Source organism: Leucopleurus acutus, assembly GCF_964270905.1.
Source record: "Leucopleurus acutus genome assembly, chromosome: 9".
Classification (NCBI taxonomy): Eukaryota; Metazoa; Chordata; class Mammalia; order Artiodactyla; family Delphinidae; genus Leucopleurus; species Leucopleurus acutus.
In genome coordinates this window covers 103,066,520-103,082,595 of record NC_139144.1, presented here as the reverse complement: position 1 = coordinate 103,082,595, position 16,076 = coordinate 103,066,520, and positions in this window count along the sequence as shown.

The following is a 16,076-nucleotide window of genomic DNA, read 5'->3' as shown; positions in this document are numbered from 1 at the left end:
CTGAGGGTTGAGGAACTGTCAGGGCGGGACTGCTGGCCCGGCCCGGTTTGCCTGACTTCAGAGGAAATGGAGCCTGGCTTCGTTTCTCCAGAAACCTCGAAAGAGGCCAGAGCACCTGGCAGGAAGTCCCTTTTTCCCCCCCGAGGGAGAGTCTGGACCTTCTGCAGCCGGGTCCGCCCCCCCCCCACCCCGCCAGGCTGGGCCAGATGTGATGTTCCCCCTAAAGTCTGGCTTTTCATCCCGCCGTCCATCACCCCGCCGGGGCCTCCCCTGGGTGAACTTCCCAGTCCCTTGCCCTCGCGCCTCTCCGCTCATTGCTGGCCCTCCTGACCCGGTCCCCACACGCTGTCGGCGACGAGATCTGTGGAGATCCGCCTGCTGCCGAAGTGCTCTGCCGTCGGATGTGGCAATACACGTAAACCTCTGCGCGGCCGATGTCGGATGTCTAGGTGAGGAAATAAGACCAGGGTGCACAGGGGCTTCCCTGGCGGTCCAGGGGTTAGGACTCTGCGCTTCCAGTGCAGGGGGTGCGGGTTCCATCCCTGGTCGGGGAACTAAGATCCCACGTGGTGCGGCCAAAAAACAAAAATACAAGAGTGCATGAAATCTTGAGGGCATTGTGTGAAATGCTCAGAGGTCGAGAGCAGAGCCTGGGTGGTTGAGCACAGGTCCTGGCCGAGCTTTGAGAGATGGTTACACCCGCCCTTGGCAGGACCCGGGAATGGAAGCTAGAATCCGCCTCAGACCCCAGAAAGTTTACCCCGGTGAGGCTGTTGGCCCTTCCATTGCGAATCCCAAGGCCCTTCCTTGGACCCGCTCTAGCACTGCCGAGGGCTGGGGCTTGAGAGCTTGGGCCCGGCACCCGGCAGCCGGTTCCAGCCCTGGGTACCTGGGCAAGCTACCTGGCCCCCACCTCACCCGGGACGACAGTACCGCTGCCCGCTGGGGCACCGTGGAGAAACTGTGCGCTAGGACCTGGTCCTCTCACTACACCGGGACAATCCCCAGGACACGAGTAGCCCCTGCATCACCTTTCCCAAAATGGATGTGTTGGGTCTAGAATCACACCAGGAGCCGCGGATGGTCTGAAAGAGGCTTTGCACACGCTCTGACACCCTCCACCAGGAGAGGGAAACACGACCCCCCCGTCCTGGTGCCCTCCCACTCTCTGGGGGAAGCCTCGGGTGGGATGTGCGCCTAAATCCATCTTCGGGCAGAGAAACGTGTTCCCAAAGGTGCCCTGTGTGCCAGTGTTCCTGGGCCCCACCGGGAGGACTCTGCACACACCATGCAAGCAACATCCGTTCCCTTTTTTCCTCTGCTGACCTGCAGGCGTTGCCCACGGGCCTGACAGGGCATAGGAAGCAGGCAGGTGGCTGTGTCTTTCCAAACAAGAGTGTCCTACCTCCGTAGCCTCCTTTGAGTACACAAACACTTAGGACAGCTTTGAAATTAAAGTTCTTTACCTTGGGCCAAATCAACTTCTTAGTCAAGGCGAAAGACAAATGGCAAAACGGGGGAAAATATTGCCAGTTCACATCAGAGACAAATCTCTTTAGTACATAAAGAACTCTCACAATTTGATAAGAAAAAGACCAAAATAGAAAACTGGGCAAAAGCTACTAAAATATGATTCACTGAAAAGGAAATACAAATGGTTTGTAAGCATACAAAAAATTACTCATCTCATTCATGATGAGATACTAAATATAAAATTACACCAAAATACCACTTTTTACCTCTCAGACTGAAAAAAAATTGGATACCATGCTATGATAACAAGGCTATGTGGAAATAGGCACCCTCATACCTTACTTGTGGAAGGTTAAATTGGTCCAACTCTTAAGAGGGCGATATAGCAGTATCTATCAAGATGAAAGCGCATAATTCAACTTTTATGGTTCTTACTGTATTTTATTAATCTGCCTCTTTTCTGTTGTTCTTACATTTAGTGGCTTCAACTGCAATTTCTTGAGATGAAGAATTCTTCTTAATTTGTGTATGTGTTTTGGTTGCTGTGGGTTTTGTGGTGATAGAGAATCAGGGGACTTCTGCATAATTGATCCTACTTCCCGTGGAGTAAAACCAGAAAATCCTTAAACATCCTTTGCATGACAGTGAAATTTAATGCTAAATGTTACCAATTCTTGCTAGAAAAAATGAAAAGAAATAGGAAGTTTTGGCAGTGCAGCTTTATTTGTAGTTGCTTGGATCAGAACAATATACATGCAGTGGCTTAAGTTGTGTGGTAAACTAATTTTTTTATAGATGGAGAAATGGATTTAAGAAGAAAATAACTTCATTCTTGATTTTTCTATTCATAAATGGGAATTTCCAAGGAGTGGTTATAAACTAGAATTTTGGGGGGAATTTGAATGATGATTCATACTTTCAGTCTGATAAGTTTTCAGTCTCACTGATATTAGGAGATATGGTCATTTTATTCAGCATCTTGGCTGGATGAGAGGAATGTAGAAGGAACAGAGAAAACAAGCAGGTGGAGAGGGAGGTTTGTTCCCATCTGATTGGGAATACATAATTTCATTCACCCTTGAAAATGACAGAAGCTGAAAGAAGTTATGAAAATATCAGATGAGAGTTACTCCGAGGCTCAGGAAACATGGGCTGGGAGGATAGATCTCAGGTACTCTCAGAAAGGACCCGACCTGCTCACCTGTGACTCGGGTAGAATCATTCTAGAAGCATTTAGCCCTTATGTTCTGTGTCCTGGTTTTGAATCTCTGACATATCCTGGCCCCAGATGTTTAACACAAGTACTCCATTCATCTGTCTCCCAAAAGATGCGTACGTAGGCAATGTACTAACTTTGAAAAATAAAATAAAATACGGGCAGAGATGATGAAGTAAATTAAACCATGGTATCAATACTATTGAATTAAGTTCTGGGTAATCTATCTGTGTTCTACTGTTTAATCCATTTTTAAAGTTAAAAAGAATTCTATATACAACATTTGTTTTGTGATTTAAATTTAGGGATGAATTAAAACTAAGGTGACTATGGAGGCAAGAAAGTAGCTGATCATTGCTGTAGGCTTACAGTTTGAGAAACTTCTGTGGAATGCTAGAATACTTTTTTTTTAAATTTAACTCCTTATAAATCACATATTATGCAAGAAAATTAAAAATAAAGTCAGAGGGGGACTTCCCTGGCGGTCCAGTGGTTAAAACCACTGGTCTTCTGTTGTGTCTAATATACTGAATTCATAATTTTATTTAATGTACTTTTTAGCTCTAGGGCTTCCATTTGATTTATTTTTCCAGATTTCAATACTCAAGTAAAATTCTCCATCTTTTCCTCTATTTTCTTGAACATGTTAACCGTAGTAATTTTAAAGTCAGGTAACTTCAGTATCTGGATTAACTGTGGATCTGCTTCTATTGTCTGTTCTCTCTGGTTTTTCATATATCCAGTAATTTTTTATTAGATGCCAAATTTTTTTTTTAATAAATGTATTTTATTTGTTTTTGGCTGTGTTGGGTCTTCGTTCCTCTGTGTGGGCTTTCTCTAGTTGCAGCGAGCGGGGGCTACTCTTCGTTGCGGTGCGCGGGCTTCTCATTGCGGTGGCTTCTCTTGTTGCAGAGCACGGGCTCTAGGCATGCGGCCTCAGTAGCTGTGGCTTGCGGGCTCTACAGCGCAGGCTCAGTAGCTGTGGCGCACGGGCTTAGTTGCTCCGCGGCATGTGGGATCTTCCTGGACCAGGGCTCAAACACGTGTCCCCTGCATTGGCAGGCAGATTCTTAACCACTGCGCCACCAGGGAAGTCCCTAGATGCCAAATTTTGCTTGTAAAAAGTTGTAGAGGCTTCAAATGTTATTATCCTCCAGGGAGGGTTTACCCCTTCCTCCACGAGACCAATGAGAAGAGTAGCCAATCTGGTACTGAGTCACAGCTGCATTGAGATCCTGGTAGGGCTCAGTCTACCTCTGTGTCTCCAACTTCCACCTGGGAGCCTGGAGTTTGCTCTGCAGCGACCCACCCCACCAGCACCCCAGAAGGTCTCAAATGCAAATCTTCACCTTGCAAGTCTATCAAAAGCTTCCTCTGCTTTTCAGAGGCTTTCCACTTAAATTTCAGTTTCTTGAACTACAGAGTTGCCCAGAATCTGGCACATGTCCTTGGAATTCCCCACTCGGTCTCTGCCCAAATCTCTGCTGTTTGCCTGTCCCCAGCAGTGGCCCTCTGCGGATTCAAAGTCTGGATCCTCAGCCTCATGCCTGTGTCCAGAATTGGCAGATGCCCTCAGGGTAAATAAAAGTGGCTACAGACATTTGCTCACCCTCTGGGTTTCTCTGCTCCCTGGAGTCTTTTTGTTTTGTTTTGTTTTTATTTTTGGCTGCGTTGGGTCTTTGTTGCTGCACGTGGGCTTTCTCTAGTTGTGGCGAGCGGAGGCTACTCTTTGTTGAGGTGCGCAGGCTTCTCATTGCGGTGGCTTCTCTTGTTGAGGAGCATGGGCTCTAGGTGCGCGGGCTTCAGTAGTTGTGGCACGCATGTTCAGTAGTTGTGGCTCGTGGGCTCTAGAGCGCAGGCTCAGTAGTCATGGCGCATGGGCTTTGTTGCTCTGCGGCATGTGAGATCTTCCCAGAGCAGGGATCGAACCCGTGTCCCCTGCATTGGCAGGCGGATTCTTAACCACTGCGCCACCAGGGAAGCCCCTGCTTTCTGGAGTCTTAACTCCTCCAGTTCTTGTCTCTTCAGCAGCTCTTCATTGCCTTCAAAGAGATGGATTCTGATGTTTCTTTCTGGCTTTTCTAGTTGTTGTTAGTGGGAACGTTGGTCTGCTGCAAGCTGCTTTATAACCCCTGAGAGTGGACATTCAATTTATTGATGGACCACTGTGTAAATTAAAAAGTAAAAGTGATGGGACTTCCCTGGTGCGTTTAGCAGAAACCAACAATTATTACTTAAGAAAATAGGGGTTTATTTTTCTCCCTTCAAAGGAGTCCAGAGGTCTGTAGTCCAGAGCTGATACCATCACTGAAGGTTCTTTTAATCTTCCTTTTGGAGAAAAACATTTGTACTTTGATGGAGAAGTACCCATTATCTGTTAACACACCCTTCCACCTGATCAGACCCAGGAAGCTATTTCACAACTCTAACTAACTGTAGGTAACTAATAGCAATGCAGAATTCCTGTCTGTAAATAAGCAGATTCTGCCCTTTCAGGTAAAGGTTCAAGTGTCTTCCCTCCTACCTTGTGGAAAGCCAGTTTTACCTCCATTTTCCATTCATTTCAACATTCCTTTACTCCATATGAATTTGTGCTTCTTGGCACCTTATAACATCTGCCTAAGTTCCCTCATAAGTTCAATAAAATCTTTAACATACGTTCTTTTTTTTTTTTTTTGCGTTACGCGGGCCTCTCACCGCTGTGGCCTCTCCCATTGCGGAGCACAGGCTCTGGACGCGCAGGCTCAGCGGCCATGGCTCACGGGCCGGTGCCCAGGTTCGATCCCTGGTCAGAGATCCTGCAAGCCATGTGGCGTGGCCAACAAACAAACAAAGGGAAATTTGAATTTACAGTTTTCTTATCGGAACAGACCAGCTCTAGTATGGTGGCTCCACAGTGCAGACAGAGAGACTTTTTCCATCTCCTTGCTCTGCCATCCCCAGGTGCTGCCCACATCAGCACAGTCCCAGGTGGCTCACGACTACATCCACATTCTAGGCAGAGAGTAGGGCAGCCTCAGTCAGAAGCCATATCCTCACTTTTGCTTGTATCTCCATTGGCCAGCACTTAGTCACATGGTCACCTGGGTGCAAGGGAGGCTGGGAAATGTAGTCATAAATTTTGACAGCCATGTGCTGACCTAGGTCAGGGATTCCATCATAATTACAGAGCAAGGGAACTGGACATTGATTGCAGACAACTAGTTGCGAGGTTGTTTCTAATGATTCACTATTTACAGTGGTGAAGGTCATCTTTGATGTAAAGCTTTTTCTATAATTAGGGTTTTTGTTGTGGTTGTTGGTTGCTCTATTTTGTTTTGTTTTGTTCGGTGACATTCCCAGAAGTAGAATGAGTAGATAAAAGGGTACAGATCTTAGACTCTCCATACTTACTGATACATTCTCTTTACTCCCTCACCAGAATTGGATACTATAATTTTTTGTTGAATAAATTTGACATATAACATTGTGCACAGGATGTTACATTGACATTTATATATTGTAATATGATTGCCATTGTCACAATATTCATCACATTACATAGTTATCGTACAATACTCTTGTCTGTATTCACTATACTGTGCGTTAGATCCCTGTGACTTATTTACTACTCGTTGAAAGTTTATAAGATACTATAATATTTTTTTAATCTGCCTTTTTCAAGGGAAAAAGAAGGAGCAGGGAGAGGAGGAGAGCTGAAGAGGAGGAAGGAGATATTTTGGGGCTCTTGTGATGTTAGTATGTGTTTCATACTAGCACGGCCAACACCTTCTGGTGTTTGCTTACTGGCTGTATTTTCTTTTTTTTTTCTTTTTCTGGGGCCTCTCACTGTCGTGGCCTCTCCCGTTGCAGAGCACAGGCTCCGGGCGCGCAGGCCCAGCGGCCATGACTCACGGGCCCAGCCGCTCCGCAACATGTGGGATCCTCCCGGACCGGGGCACGAACCCGTGTCCCCTGCATCGGCAGGCAGACTCTCAACCACTGCGCCACCAGGGAAGCCCTATATTTTCTTTTTTATGAAACCATTTGCTAGTGTCTGAGTTAGACCCTGTGAGGTCAAAGATCAGACTCACTCAGGAGCCTCAGATAACGGAGGATTTACTGTAATGGTTCACGTGGGAGTGTAGGAAGAGCCGAAGCTTCAGCCTCATTGGGCCTCGTGGTAACACAGTTGGACTCCGTGGAAACTAGATTATAATTCTTGACCAGAAGGATCTGGGGCAGCCCCAAGATTTACAGGATTGATTGATTTACTGCCTTCTTAGCAACAGGAGTTTGTTTACCTGTTCAGGTGTGTCTCTGCTTCTCCTGGTTGTGCCATCCACCGGCTTCCTCACCCTTGCTGGGAAGCCCCCCCCCCCACCTGCTGCATTAGCAGGTGCAAGTCTGGTATAATCAGCACTGTTACTGGGGAGACCCAAAGCACAAGGCAGGCTCAGCCCTCTGTCTCTGGGTTTATTAAAACACATCCATAAAGGTATCTTTAAGTTTTGTTATATCACAATTCACACTACAGAGACTATTCAGATTATCTATAATTGTACCATTGCTGGTTCAAAAGCTAAGTGAAAAAGAAAAGGGAACAAGACCTTACTTGGACTTATTCTACCAAACTTTGCAGTGTCCCTCGAGCTGCAGACCAGGGAAGGTAGGTACACCCCACCACTTTCTTTTAGCCAAAATAATTTTGAAGTAATGTTAACCAATTCATAAATGTTAGCCATATTTAATAAAACTTCTTCTATACCTTCTACTCTGTAAATAATTAATAATAATAATAGAATGATAGTTAACATTTATTTAGTACTCCCTATGCACCAGGAACTATTCTAAACGCATTGCATGTGTTAATCATTTAATCCTCGTAAGAGCTCGATGAGATAAGCACCATCATTACCTCCGTTTTCCAGATAAGGAAGTGAGGCACAGAGATCTTAGGTAACTTGGCCAAGATCACCCAGCTACTAAGAGGCAGAGAAGGATTTGAATCCAGTAGTCTGGCTCCAGAACCCGTGTTCTTCACCACGCATGCTTACTCATTGTTTTCACTGCTTCCTTGTTCCTCTGTTTGTTTTTACTGTTTGCTGAACACATATGGTTGAATTTATACAAGTTAATTTCTTATGCGTGTGACTCTGATAAGGAAAAACTGGAAGTAAACTAAATGTCCATCAATACACAACGTTAAATGAATGATAGCATGTCCTTATTATAAACACGATGCAGCCACTAAGAAGAATGAGGTAGACCTATATGCACGTAGAACATGGGAAGGTGTAAAACTTAAGAAGCAAGTTACAGAACAATGTGTCCAGCATAGTCCCATTAAAAACCCGGTGTATGTGTGTATGTGCATTCACAGATGCATGTATATTTACCTCTAAGAACACTGAAAACAGCTTGGAAATATCTCACCAAGAGGGATTGAGAAGGGAGCGAATAGGGCCTTTCACTTTTACTCTTTGTACCTCAGAACTGTTTTAATTTTGACAAAAAGCGCATATTACTTCTTTGAGGGAAGAGAGACTTGATCTTAAATTTCTATTTCTCCCATCAGTGCCTAGCACAGCAGATGCCTAGTAAATATATACTAATTTATAATAATTCCCTAGGAACACTTATTAGAAGTTTCTGTTCTCTGATTACTCCATAAATTTCAAGATGAATCTATTTTGGACACATTACACGACCATAGACATACCCATTGTCTTTGCTAGGAACCATACATGCCCTTCCCATAATATGAAGAGAGTGTCAGACCAGAAGGGACCGCCTCTCTTGGAGCGGGTCTGACCAAGAGGGACACCCCCTTAGTCCAAAGAGGCTGCAGTGTGGGAGGTGAGCCAGGCAGGAGAGGCAACCAGACTGGAGAGGCTGCTGGAAGAAGGCAGGTCCCGGGATGCTCATAGCACAGAGCACAGGGGCTTTTGTACTAGGGAAGGTCCTGCAGGGTCCTGCTTGGCTTCAGTCACCCCTTTTCTTTGATACTCCTCAGTCCTGAAAGGGAAGAAGGGTGGGACAACAAAGGGAATAAAGTTTCGGATAGAGATTAGTCATAAACTTAGTAAGGGCACTCGGTTTTAGGGGCACTCAGTTTCAACAAGGGGATTAGCCTGTGGCAGGAGGAAGCCCCCCAAGTAAGACAGTGCGGTTAGAGGAGAGAGAGAACAAAGGAAACATGATGTCAGACAAGGTTGGAGGGATGAGCCAGCCTCGTGGGGCCCAGCATGACTGCCCCTTGGGGGCAAGAATCCACTGAAATGGTGAGAACCAGTGTGCATGGTAGGACTGCAGAAGAGCGGCCCAAACCAAGACATAGCTAGAGATTGGACCTTCCAGGGGTTGTAAGGGATGGGCTGCAGGAAGTGGGCAGGACAGAGGGGTCAAGGTCACTCCCACGTTTCTGGCTGGGTGGACAGCAGTACCAGTCACTGAATGGGAATGGGAGGCCCTGGAAGAGAACTGGCCTGTTTCATTTCTGTTTTTTGTTTTTAGGAGGGAGAGGTTTGGAAGGACTCAAAAGTTCAGTTTTGGAGATATTAAATTTAAGTTTGGAAACGTCTTTGAGATGGGCAAGAGGGATGTCTGGGAAGAATATGACTAAAAGAGGAGAGATCTTGGCTAGAGATATAACTATGAGACATCTGTGCTCATGCACAGAAATCGAAGGCATAGGCGTGGATGCGTAAGAAAGCACAAGGCTCAGAGCACAGAGATGAAACGTGGTGCAGGGGACTTGTCAGAGGCTCAGAGCTCTGACAACGATGGGTCCACCTTCTGCAGATATAAGGAGAATGAGTTTTGAGAAACTCCTCCAGCAAATGTGCCAGCCTGAGTGGTCACCAAGAAGAAAACTCCAGTGAGTGCGGAGCAGGAGCTGATTTTTGCAGTGAGGATGTGTAGAGGAAGCACAGGTGTCAAAACAGAAATGAGATTCGGGCAAAAGCTAGATACCTGCACAGACATCCCAGGAACCAACAGGCAGAAGGTGCTTTGGTGGCCACTGAGCTAAACCTTACCCAGAAAGGTGGGTTTGAGCATTTTGTCAGTTTTTTTCTTTGCACACCGTGAAATTACTGAGTGCAGCACGCACTGACTGTACGGTGGGAAGTATCAATATCTCCTCTTCACGTCGGAGGAGTGCCACAGGCTGACAGCATAAGTGCCCAGGGAAGATGATGCTGACACCACAGGAGCACGCAGAACCAAGGAAGAACGCAAGAACTGATTGTATCATCAGCTGGTAGACCATAAAAAAGAATTGCTAATGATGGATCATGGCATGATTTCTTTTTTTTTTAATTAATTTTTATTGGAGTATAGTTGCTTTACAATGTCATGTTAGTTTCTTGCTGATCACTGCATGATTTCTGGCTTATAACTCGAGTCCAAAAACTTTTGTGGCATTGATGTAAAAAAAACCCTTCCTTTCTCTTGTACTTATCTATGTGGAAGTTTCTCAGCACCAGCACCTATAACAATTAAAAAAAGGAACTGATCTGATGTTAATGTATCTTATTCCAGTAGAGAGATAAATAAACTGATTGGGAGAGAAAAACAACCTCATTCACCTTATTAAGAGATGCATTTCCAATAAAAATTTACTTTTTTATGTTTAACAATTATTTACCAAAATTAGCAACCCATATATATTGCTTTAATCAAATACATGTTACTAATAATGGCAATGATAACCCTAACCAGAAGAAACTTTTCAGTACTTAAAGACTTCTGATCATAGGATATAAACTTTCCTTAAATTTTAATTTATATTTATGTTGCTGAGAAACCTGATAGGAATAATTCATAAAAGACTTCCAAACATAGCATGTATTATACTAGGATAAAGTTAGATGTGGGAAGTGGTTGGAAAGACAAGTTTAGGAAGAAAAAGGAACAGTTAAAGAAGAACTTATATATTTTTATTTTATTTATTTATTTATTTTTCTTTTTCTAAATCCCAAGCTCCTAATTTATCCCTCACCCTTTTCCCCTCTGATAACCGTAAGTTTGTTGTCTATGTCTATGAGTCTGTTTCTTCTGTTTTGTAAATATGTTCATTTGTATCATTTTTTACATTCCACATTTAAGTGATATCATGTGATATTTGTCTTTCTCTGACTTACTTCACTTAGTATGATAATGTCTAGATCCATCCATGTTGCTGCAAATGGCATCATTTCATTCTTTTTAATGGCTGAGTAATATTCCATTGTGTATATATACCACATCTTCTTTATCCATTCATCTGTTGGTGGACATTTAGGTTGCTTCCACGTCTTGGCTATTGTAAATAGTCCTGCTATGAACATTGGGGTGCATGTATCTTTTCAAATTAGAGTTTTCATCTTTTCTAGATATTTGCCCAGGAGTGGGATTGCTGGATTATATGGTAAGCCTATTTTTAGTTTTTTAAGGAACCCCTATAATGTTCCCCACAGTGGCTGCACCAATTTACATTCCCACCAACAGTGTAGGAAGGTTCCCTTTTCTCCACACCCTCTCCAGCATTTATTATTTGTAGACTTTTTGGTGATGGTCATTCTGACTGGTGTGAGGTGATACTTCAATGTAGTTTTGATTTGCATTTCTCTAATAATTAGCAATGTTGAGCATATTTTCATGTGCCTGTTGACCATCTGGAGGTCTTCTTTAGAGAAAAGTCTATTTAGGTCTTATGTCCATTGGGTAGTTTGCATTTCTTGATGTTGAGCTGTATGAGCTGTTTGTATATTTTGAAAATTAAGCCCTTGTCTGTCACATCATTTGTAAGTATTTTCTCCCATTCCATTGGTTGTCTTTTTGTTTTGTTGATGGTTTCCTTTGCTGTGCAAAAGCTTGTAAGTTTGATTAGGTCCCATTTACTTATTTTTGCTTTTATTTCTTTTGTCCTGGGACACTGATGATTTATGTCAGAGAATGTTTTGTCTATGCTCTCTTCTGTGAGTTTTATGGTGTCATGTCTTATATTTAAGTCTTTAAGCTATTTTGGTTTTATTTTTGAGTGTGATGTGAGGGAGTGTTCTAACTTCATTGATTTACATGCAGCTGTCCAGCTTTCCCACTGCCACTTACTGAAGACACTGTCTTTTCTCCATTGTATATTCTTGCCTCCTTTGTCAAAGATGAATTGACCAAAGATGTGTGTTTATGTATTTTTAAGTGGTGGGTATCAAATTGCTATGGTATTTAGATATCACTGCATGTATAGCCAAGAGTCACATAAGTCTTATTTTAAAATATGTTAATAACTGCACTAAATTTGGAGTTGCATCCTTTTAAGCTTGTGATGGAAAATTTTAGGTGGAAGATTGAAAATTGTGAGGGGTAACTTTGAAGACAGCACCTTGCCACATTTTGGAATCATCCCGAGTTTAGGGCTCTCTCTGTGGCGAGATTCAGAACTTGAGTCTGTCATCAAGCAAGAACTAAAAGTGCCATGTTCTGAAAGCCACACCCTCCCTGGTGTATTTTCTGGGATCATCTCTATAAATCATGAGCCAAGTAGGATTCAGTCCACCTGTTCGTACTGGACCATCACATCCTATCTCCACCTTGGCTCCCCTCCCCTCAAAAGCAGGAAAAGATTTCACTCCTCTACCCAAGCTCGGAATCAATCAGGAGGGCAAAAAAGAAGGACAGAATAGTGCCCTACACACCTCACCAAGCAGGTTGCTTGATGATCTTTCATTAATTTGCCACAGGTTTATTGAGTACCTACTATGTGCAGGCGTGATACTCAGTGATCTACTGTTAGGCTGCCGTCCACTAGTAGAATCTGCCCTCTACTTCTCTTTTAAATAGCTTAAAGAAGCACTTAAATAAAAGAGGAACCCAGCAATAACTAACAACCATAGGTTTTCACCAAAAAAAAAAGAACAATTAAAATGATCCACGAACTTTTAAAAAGATGTTCAACCCCTCTAGTAATTAAACACAAATTAACCACAATGAGAAATCACTTGCCTGCTATTAGACTGACATAGGTTGATAATATCCAAGGTTGACAAGGGTGAGGGGGCTGGGAAATACACTTCTACATAATTTGTTGGTGAAGACATAAATCGGTACAAAAATTTGAGCGAAAGTGAAGGGTATTAAGCTTTTTTAAAGTTCATACCTTTTGATGTGTTGATTTCCCATTTAAGACGACCGTCATGACCCTGGCCCAGCCTGCTGCTGGGATTGTCGGGACCTTTGTAAAACTTTGATTACATGTCCCCAACCACTCCCATTTTTGAAGAACAGCCTCTTGGGGCTCTGCTCCCAACACACTTTTCAGTGCCGAGAATGGGGAGGGGAGTGGACGGGTGCCCGACTCAGCCACCCGGGGATGCAGGGGCTCAGGCAGCACTTCTCTCTCTATCCCTGTCCTCTTTCCCCACCACACACACACACACACACACACACACACAGGGAAGGATAGTAAGAGCACTGGGCTCATTTTCCTTCCTGTCCATAGGAGATTAGATTGGATGACCTCTCTGAGTTCCCCATCCAATTAGATCGGATGTTCCTTTCTGAGTTTAACCCTACTTCTGCCCTCAAGGAATCTATAATGTAGTAAAAGGAGCAGGAGATATATCTTAATTCATGCAAACATTTATTGAATGCTGCTAGGCAATAAAGTTTAAAGTATATATAATTTTTAATTTTATTTTTTTGGCCACGCTGTGTGGCTTGCATGATCTCAGTTCCTCGACCAGGAATTGAACCGGGGCCCTGGCAGTGAAAGCCTGGAATCCTAACCACTAGGCCACCAGGGAACTCTAAAATATATAATTTTAAAACATCATTTTTTCATAGAGAAAAATGACACAATAACTAAATACAATATTAGGAATGGAAGTAAATATTTAGAATGAGAAAAATATGTTACAAATTTTTTTAAGTTGAAAAATACCACAAACATTATAAAATCCAGAAAAATAAAATAGAATTATTAATTATCTGCTACACCTTTATAACATTTTTTCTTTATAGTTTCTGGCTACAATTTCTTTGGCGAACTCTTTAAAGGACAATAATCTTGTCAGAGAAATTAAAAAGATGGTCTTCCCTAAAAAAAAAAAAAAAAGATGGTCTTCCCTCCACCATGGTGGATAAAAAGTTAGTGATTTAGTAATTTAGAAAAGTTTCCTTCACCTTCTGTGCCAGTTGTCAATGTATTGCTTCTCAGCTCCCAATATCTCTTCGTTGTTCTAGAATTAATTAAGCTGGACCCTGGAAATATTTGTTTGCCAGCTGCTATGTGTTAAGTTTCGCCAGCAGAGGGCACTGTAGGGACACTGGAGGAGAAAGGGGTTTCTCTTCCTGGTTCAGGTGCGTTCCTGGTGGCCATCTCCTGTAGCACAGGGGGATCCGCCAGCATCTGACTCCTGCAAGACACAGGGTTTCCAGCAGTACGTGCGGCTTCCGCAGCACTTAGCTCCAATGATTCCCAGCAGCCAGTAGCTCCCTTGGCACCCCCGGGGCAGCTTCACGGGGGGTTGTGGCCCGTAAGGCACTGTCCTGTGAATAGATTCCCCTGGCATTTTCTCCCATGGCTTTGGGGCAGGTTCTAAAGCATGACACCTCCCCGTGGATGGTCCTTCTGGCACCACAGGGGCAGATTTCCAGCAAGTTCTGTCAACCTGGCACCTCAGTGACTTCTCTGCCTTGCAGCGAACCAAGCCCTCTCCAAGAAGTTCTGGATCTCAGCCCTGCAGAGGGACCGCTTCCGTGGGAGCTCTGTCTCACCCGGGGTGATGGCCACTCCCTGCATCTGCTGTGCCTGCGTTCTTTAAGTAAGCATCTTTACTTCTTTCTAGCCAATCCTTTATTACTCTGATCCCATGTTAATGTTAATTCTTTAAAAAATTTTTTTTAAAAATTGAAGTAAGTGGATGTACAGTATAGTGAGTCACAGGTTTTAAAGGTTATGCTCCATTTATAGTTATTATAAAATATTGGCTATACTTCCTGTGTCCTACAATATATCCTTACAGCTTATTTTATACCTAACAGTTTGTACCTCTTAATTCCCTACCCCTGCGTTGCCCCTCCCCCTTCCCTCTCCCCACTGGTAACCGATAGTTTGTTCTCTATATCTGTGAGTCTGTTTCTTTTTTGTTATATTCATTAGTGTGTTGTATTTTTTAGGTTCCACATATAAGTGATATACAGTATTTGTCTTTCTCTGTATGACTTATTTCATTTAGCATAATACCCTCCAAGTCCACCCATGTTGCTGCAAACGGCATTATTTCATTCTTTCTTATTGCTGAGTAGTATTCCCTTGTATATATGTACCACATCTTCTTAATCCATTCATCTGTTGATGGACACTTAGGTTGCTTCCATATCTTGGCAACCGTAAAAATGCTGCTATGAACATTGGGGTGCATGTATCTTTTCGAATTCGTTTTTTGTTTTTTTGGATATATACCCAGGAATGGAATTTGGGGGTCATATGGTAGTTCTATTTTTAGTGTTTTGAGAAACCGCCATACTGTTTTCCACAGCGCCTGCACCAATGTACATTCTGCCAATAGTGTATGTGGGTTCCCTTTTCTCCACACCCTCGCCAACATTTGTTATTTGTGTTGTTTCTGATGACAGCCATTCTGACAGGTGTGAGGTGATATCTCATTGTGGTTTGCATTTCCCTGATAATAAGCGATGTTGAGCATCGTTTCATGTGACTGTTGGCCATCGGCACGTCCTCTTTGGAGAAATGTCTAAAGTCTTCTGCCCATTTTTTAAATAAGGTTGTTTGTTTTTTTCATGTTGAGTTGTATGAGCTGTGTTTTTATCTTGGATATTAACCCCTTATCCATCACATCATTTGCAAATATTTTCTCCCATTCAGTAGGTTGTCTTTTTTTAAATAGTTATCAGTGGTTTTTTTTTTAAGGTTAACAAAGCCTTTTTATTTATTTTTAATATTTCTTTATATTCTTTATTTTTTTGCTGCGTCAGGTCTTAGTTGTGGCACGTGGGGTCTTCATTGAGGCACGTGGGATCTTTCGTTGCAGTGCGGGCTCTTCGTTGTGACGCGTGGGCTTCTCTCTGGTTGTGGCGTGCGGCTCCAGGGCACGTGGTCTCTGTAGGTTTGCGGCATGCAGGCTTAGTTGCCCCACGGCATGTGGGATCTTGGTTCCCCAAACCAGGGATCAAGCCCGCATCCCCTGCATTAGAAGGCGGATTCTTTACCACTGGGCAACCAGGGAAGTTCCCCAATAGGTTGTCTTTCCATTTTGTTGATGGTTTCATTTGCTTTTGCTAGGCAAGAGCTTTTTAGTTTAATTAAGTCCCATTTGTTTATTTTTGCCTTTATTTCCTTTGCTTTAGGAGACAGATCCAAAAAAATATTGATTATGTCAAAGAATGTTCTGCCTATGTTTTC